The sequence below is a fragment of the Nicotiana tabacum genome, chromosome 24 (assembly GCF_000715075.1).
Source record: "Nicotiana tabacum cultivar K326 chromosome 24, ASM71507v2, whole genome shotgun sequence".
NCBI lineage: Eukaryota > Viridiplantae > Streptophyta > Magnoliopsida > Solanales > Solanaceae > Nicotiana > Nicotiana tabacum.
This window is the reverse complement of record NC_134103.1, coordinates 52,802,541-52,810,371: the sequence shown is the minus strand read 5'-3', so window position 1 is coordinate 52,810,371 and position 7,831 is coordinate 52,802,541.

Here is a 7,831-nt window from a genome sequence, read left to right as displayed (position 1 = left end):
AATTCCAAATTGACTAACATTGCTTCACTGTTCTCTTCTTCATTTTGCTGAAAATATCTCATGGCAGGTTCACCTACTTCCACCGGGGTCAGGGCTTCTTCCCCATACACAAGAAAAAAGGAGTCTCCCCCGTGCTTGATTTGGTTGTTGTTCGATATGCCCACACTACACCTGGAAGCTCTTCAGGACATTTTCCTTCAGCTGCTTCCAATCTCTTTTTAAGATTTTGTATGATCACTTTGTTCGTTGATTCTACTTGACCGTTTGCGCTTGGATGATATGGTGATGATGTGATCGTCTTGATTTTCAAGTCTTCGAGGAAATTTGTGATTTTTGCACCTATAAATTATGGTCCATTGTCGTAGGTATTCCAAATCAGCAAATTATGTTCTCCCATAAGAAATCAGCTACTTCACGTTCGCCGATCTTCTAGTAAGGACCTGCTTCAACCTACTTAGAAAATTAGTCATTTAAAATCAAAAGAATTCTTACCTTGCCGGTGGCTAGTGGCATCGGTCCGACAATATCCATCCCCCATTTCATAAACGGCCATGGTGACAGAAATGAATGCAATGGCTCTGCCGGTTGATGTACAAATGGTGCATAGCGTTGACATTTATTGCACTTTTGAACATAAGCTTGTGCATCTTATTCCATCTGGGGCCAATAGTATCCTACCCTTATTAACTTTAGTACTAAGGAATCTGCGCTCGACATATCACTTTTTGGACTTCTCGCATAACATAGTTAGCCCCAAAGGCTCCCAAACATCGGGCCAACGGGCCTTGAAAAGATTTTATGTATAATTGACCTCCTTTGAAACTATATCATCCTACCTTAGTTCGTAGCGCCCGAGTTGCCTTAGGATCCTCAGGCAGTATGCTATGTTCGAGATAGTCAATAATTTGCATTTCTCTAGTCCCAGACCAGACTAGTCGCGTTTACCTTGTAATTGCTATCAGCGTCCAGAACCGAGTGCATAAGCTGTACGACCGTACCAAGTCTGATCCTTTCATTTTTGTGGACGAGCCAAGGTTAGCTAATGCGTCTGCTTCTGCATTTTCTTCCCTCGGGATATGCATGATTGACCACTCTCGGAACCGAGCGAGCAGAGCCTGAACCTTCATTACGTATTGTTGCATGTATTCCTCCTTAGCTTCGAAGATCTCGTAGACCTGATTTACCACCACCTAGGAGTCGCATTTAATTTCTATGACCTCAGAGTCCAGTCCCCGGGCCAATTCGAGTCCTGCAATCAAAGCTTTATACTCTGCCTCATTATTAGTCATTGGTATAAGGCCCCGTAAAATTTCACCTAAAACCTGAGGTTCCGTGGTGGCGAGGTAGGCTAATATGTTTGGTGATGGTAGAAATTCTGTGCAGCCACCAAGCTCGCCGCGGTGCAGACTTTTTGGGTCGAATAGTACGCTAGGGAGTTAAAGGAAAATATTGGCAAAAAAAGACATTTTTGCGGCCCACTATGCGGCCGAAGAATCACTCTACGGGACGCAGAATGGCCGGAGAGTGAAGCAGAAACTTGAGCAAAGTTTATGGGCCATTATGCGGTCTATTATGCGGCCGCAGAATTACTTTGCGGGCCGCCGATTGCATCGCAGGATCGACATTAGGAATTCTGGGAGGAGATTTTGCGGTCCGCTTTGCGACCGCAGAATTGATATGCGGACTGCAGAACGTCGCATGCCAGAAAGCTGTGCCCAGTTCCAAAGGGCCATTCCACTGCCCATTTTGCGGACCGCAGAAGCATTATGCGGTCGCATATGCAACTGCAGATTCTGTTTCGGAGCTTCATTTTTCTTGGTTTTTATAACTCAACCCCATTTTGTTATATAGATTCTATGGACCATTTCTTAAGTAAGAACCTGACATTTTGAGAGTAAGAAAGTGCTCTAGAGAGGAAGAGAGTTCTTCAACCAATTGTTCCTCAATTCTTACTCAAATCTTGGAAGATAAACAAGGAAAATACACTAGGTCTTCATCCTAGAGGTAAGATTCTACACCGTAACCCTCAATTTCAAAATTTAACAAAACATAGGTAATTAGTAAGGCAATTCTTGGGTGTGGGAGTTGTTTATTTTTACATGCATGTACTATCAAGGGTTGGGGGGGAGAATGTTTAGGTAAATTGGGTAGAATTTGGGTAGTGGGGTGAAAGAATCCACCATGGGAGGACCTTGAAATTATAATACCCACATAGTGTTTGATAAAATGCTCAAATGAGCTGGAACCATAAACTCTCTCCTAATATGTGTTCAATTTTGCTATATTTGTAAATAAATCGAATAAGCTAAGAATTACGGAATACTGTAGTAATTCAAAAAGGCTCGAGGCAAGGTATGTTGTACATGTGCCCGTGCCAATAATAAGAGTTATACATGTGCCTAAACGTGGTTGTTTTAAGTAATGCTATACTTTGTAAGTGTTTCCAATGTGTCTTTAGCTCTTATATATATTCATGAGTTGAAATTGTGTATTGCCCTTTTTGGGAAAAGTATTTCAAGATTAAATAATGTGTTACTCATTTATGCTTCTAACTTGTGCTTTGATTGCCAACAATTTTACTTCATTTCTTGGAAAGGAATTCATTATGTTTAAGTCTTCATCGCTAATAACTTAAAGTTTTAATTTTCGGAATACTCTATATGTTGATATTTATGTTGATGATCCTTGCAAGTAAAGAAAAGAAAGTGTGGAATATGAAGTACAGCCGTCGTGCCATGAATAATGAATCTTGTGAATGGCCAAAAAAGCCAAGGAAATATTGTTGTTGTGAGTGGTTGAAAATACTAATGAAGGTTTATACAATGTGAAAGATGATGAGATAAATACATTTGTGCTTTTGTTTCCCTTGTGTGTAAACCAAAAATTCTTTTGGGAGTATTATTAGCAAATCGAGGAAGGGTGGGTTATAAGGCCCACACCCGAAACTACACGTGTCGGTGTAGGGGTGGATGGTGATGGATTGTGATTATTTCTCTTATTTGGGATGAGATTAATATTACCTGTGAATTGTAAAGTCAACCCACACGGCATATGTGGGAAGGCGGCCTAGCCGATCGGGTGGAGATCGGACGCCATGTTGCGCACATGGTGGTACTACTCTTGGTAACACCTTTTTTTGCATCACATGTCAAACCACATTGTCTTTGGGGAGATGGCCTGGCCGATCGGGCGTGATCGGACTCCGTGCTAAAAATATGGTGGTATATCGGTGCTAATAATCTCCCAACCAAAAATTTATATTATTTTTTGTATTTTGAAAACTTGTATGTGTTAACTGGGCATTTGAATATTGTTGATTGTAACTTGCTATTTCTATGGTTTTCCCTTTCTTATAATGGTATTCTATTTTGAAAGTGGACATTTAGCTTTACATACTAGTATTATTCCCTATGTACTAGCATCCCTTTTTGCCGGGGTCGCTGCATCTTCAGTGGATGCAGGTGATTCGTCAGCAAGTGGTTTTGACCCTCGTTAGCAGTTACTCTCTATTCAGTAGATTTTGGTGAGCCCTACTCTGTTTCGGGCTTCATGTCATTTGACGTTGTACGTTACATTTTGAGGTATAATCGGGGCCTTGTCGTCGGCACATCCATACTACTCTTCGGTTGTACTTTGAGGCTCTGTGGACAGGTTGTGGGTGGTATATGATATTAGGAATTAAACTAGTAAGTGTTAGTATTTAGGCAAACATGCTTTTATCATATCAGTAAACTTGTTATATTTTGGAAATCATAAATGAATATCCTTTAGTAGTGGAAAATATTGTGGAATACTTGACTCTTCTCATGTAATGGTTCTTATATTGTTAATGGGCAAGGTTGGGTAGAAGGTATCTAATAGGCTTGCTTAACCGGGATATCTTGATTGAGTGCCGATCGCGCTTCCCGATATCGGGGCATGACAATCGGGAACGTTCTTATAGCATGCCTTAGGGTTTTCTCCCATTGCATAGTTAGTACTATGATGAGCCCGAGCCGTTTTATGTTCGAAGCTCCATCCGTGAATAGGGTCCAAACTCCTTATGTCATTTCTGACACCATCACTTCTTCTTTGGCTGCTAAAGGTAACAGTCCGGGACTGAAATCAGCCACAAAGTCAATCAAAACTTGTGACTTGATCGCAATCCTAGGTTTATATTATATGTCAAATTCACTCATTTCGATGTCCCGCTACGCCAGCCTACCCAAAGGTTTTGGTTTATGAAGGATATTCCGTTGGAGAAAAGTGGTCACCACAGCTATTAGATGACATTGGAAATAAGGCCTTAGTTTTCGAGCGGTGACTACGACACCTAAGGGCAATTTTTCTACATGCGGGTAACAAGTTTCTGCTCCCATTAAAATTTTACTGACATAATAGATAGGAGATTGCGTACCTTTGTCCTCACGGACTAAAACAACACATACCACTACCTCCAAGACTGCTAAGTAGACCAAATATTTTTTCCTTCTTCCGGTTTCGATAACAATGAAGGACTTGACAAATACCTTTTCAAATCCTTCAAAGCATGTTGACATTCCGGGGTCCATTCGAAGTTGTTCTTCTTTTTGAGCAGCAAGAAGAAATGATGACATTTCTCCGAAGATCATGAAATGAATCTGCTCAAAGCGGCCAATCTCCTTGTTAGCCTCTGAATATCTTTTCTGCTTGATAGCTGGTCTAGGATGTCTTTGATGGACTTGATTTTGTCGGGGCTAACTTCGATCCCCCTTTGTGACACCAGGAATCCCAAGAACTTACCGGAGTTGTCCCTGAACGCACACTTCCCGGGGTTAAGCTTCATGTTGTGCTTCCATAAGATGTTAAAAGTTTCTTGCAAGTGTTTGAGATGATCACCTGCGTTCAAAGACTTAACAAGCATATCATCTCTATAAACTTTCATGGTTTTCCCCATCTGTTTTTCAAATATCTTGTTCACGAGCCATTGATAAGTGGCTCTGGCATTCTTTAGCTCGAAAGGCATCACGTTGTAACAATATGTGCCAAAATTCGTGATGAACAAAGTTTTTTCTTGATCTTGCGGGTCCATTTTGATTTGATTTTACCCGGAGTAAGCATCGAGGAAACTTACTAACTCGTGCTCGGCCGTTGCATTAATCATTTGTTCAATGTTTGGTAATGGGAATGAATCTTTTGGGCACGCCTTATTTATGTCCTTATAGTCTACGCACATGCGAAATTTATTATTCTTCCTTTGGAAATACTGCTACATTAGCTAGCCAGTCGAGATACTGTACCTCTCAGATTGAAACGATATCAAGCAAGTGAGTTAGCTCTTCCTTGACGAATTTATTTCTGGCCTTGGCAATAGGACATTACCGGAGGAATGTTGGGTTCCAAGATTAGCTTTTGTACGACCACTTCTGGTGGCATACATGTCATAACTGCATGCGACCACGCAAAACAATTGACATTAAATTTAATAACTCAATAAAACCAAACTTGAGTTTGGGGTGCTGCCCTGTTCCCAAGTGGAATTTTCGCTCCAAGAACTTCTCGAACAAACCAACTTGCTCAAGTCCTTTTACTATGGACTTTGATGCATCCGTCTCTTCTGGTACCTAGAAATACCTTGGCACGTGATAGGATTTCGACGCCTCTTCCCCCTGGTTGACTTCGCTTGGCTCAGGAACAGGCGCCGACTCCTGTAATTGCTATGCTGCATGCTCCTTCCCTTTGCTATTGGAGACTGAAATAGTATTCATTTCCCTTGCTGTTGGTTGGCACCTCTTATTTATTTAACTCCCTCGGGAGTCAAACACTTTAGCAACTGAAGATACTTTGATGGCACATCCTTCATTTTGTGCAGCCACGGTCTCCCCAGAATGATATCGTAACCCATATCACCATTCACTACCTCGAAAAGGGTCGTATTCATCACCCCCTCGGCATTCATGGGCAGCAAAGTTTCTCCCCGGGTTGTCACGCTTGCTAGATTGAACCTGGCGAGGAGTTTTATGGCCGGAATGATACTTCCAATGAGCTTGGCTTGCTCCAACACTCTCCATTAGATGATATTGGTTGAACTTCCTAAATCCACTAGAACACGTTTAATCTTGAAATCTAAGACATTTAGAGAAATTACCAGGGCATCGATATGCGGTAGTAGCAGTCCATTAGCGTCTTCCTCCATAAATGTGATATCGTCTTCAGCAATTTCCCAGAATCTTTTGTTGTGGGTCACTGAAACTTTCATCTTTTTCGCTGCCAAAAATATAACCTCGTTGATCTTGTTCCCCCCAAAAATCGTGTTGATCGTCAGGCGTGGGAGATCTTCTCCTGCTTATGAAGGTTCCACATTATCACGATTGCGACCGCAGTTTATTTTAGCTCGATCGCATAAAAATTCCCTAAGATGGCCGTTTTTCAGCAATGTCGCCACCTCTTCGCGCATATGCCGGCAGTCCCCAGTCCGGTGATCGTTTGTCCAGTGGTATTCATACCACAAATTATGATCCCTCTGACCAGGATCAGATCTCAATGGCTTGGGGGAACCGTGCTTCTTTAATGTTCCTCATAGCCGATACCAGCTCCACTATGCTGACATTGAAATTATAGTCAGAAAGTCTGGGGTAGGAAGAATTGGACGTTTCCTTGTTCTGCAATGACCTGTTGTTTTGACCGCGATCGGTTCTCCTATAGGTAGCGAATCTGTCCATCGACCGAAAACCTCTGCCACGTCCTTCGGCCCATTAATAGGGCAAATATCGACTCCTCGAAGAGCATCGATCCGTATTGAAATCGTCTTTCGATTTCTCTTTACTCTTCTCCCGGTCCTGACCTTTAACCGACACTGGGAAACCGAGATAGTCATCTTCAAGTCTTATTTTCGAGACATACCAATTGTAAACATGTACCCAAGTTGTTGCCTGGAACTCGAGCAAACTTTCCTTCAGCTACCGGGATGCGTCGGAACTTCTCGAATTCAGACCTTTGGTAAATGCTTCGGCCGCCCATTCGTCGGGAATTGTTGGTAGCAACATCCTTTCCTTTTGGAATCTGGTTACGAACTCCCGTAGCAACTCAAACTCTCCTTGCGCAATCCTAAATATATCCGCCTTTCAAGCCTGTACTTTTCTTGCCCCAACATTGGCCTTGATGAAAGAATCTATGAGAATCTCAAAGGAGTCTAGGGAATGCTCCGGCAAAAGTGAATACCACGTCAGAGCACTCTTTGTAAGAGTCTCCCTGAATTTCTTTAGCAAAATGGACTCAAACTCGTGGGGAGCTAAATCGTTTTCCTTCACCGCTGTTGTATAGGTAGTGATATGCTCTTGAGGATCCGAAGTCCCATCATACTTCGGCACGTCTGGCATTTTAAACTGCTTCAGGATTATTTCTGGTGTCGCGCTTGGTTTGTACATCAATTGTGTGTACTTCATTAAGTTCAGCCCTTTCAGCACTGGTGGTGCGCCCGGAATTTGATCCATTCGGGCGCCTACTTCCCTCATAAACCGCATGAGTTTGGCTTTAAAGGGATCAATCTCGTTGTTGTGATCGGATCCATTACTCCCGACACCATTGGAGCTGACCTCGCCCCTCGGGGTGTTGTTGTCGACCCTCTATGTCGCTTGGTTTGCGGGAGCATAGGGATTAACTGGGCCTCGCCCATTCGCATTGTTAGATGCGCCCAACAATGCCTGCTTCAGTTCCGTTATGACCTTATCCTGCCGCATGAGATGGCCTATAATGGCCTCCTATTGCTCTTGCAAGACCCTGACCGCTTTGACGATATGCTCTTTTTCAACATTATCAGGAGTTGCCTCCCGAACATGTCGCGGATATTGGCCATCGTAGACCGGTGTGGCCT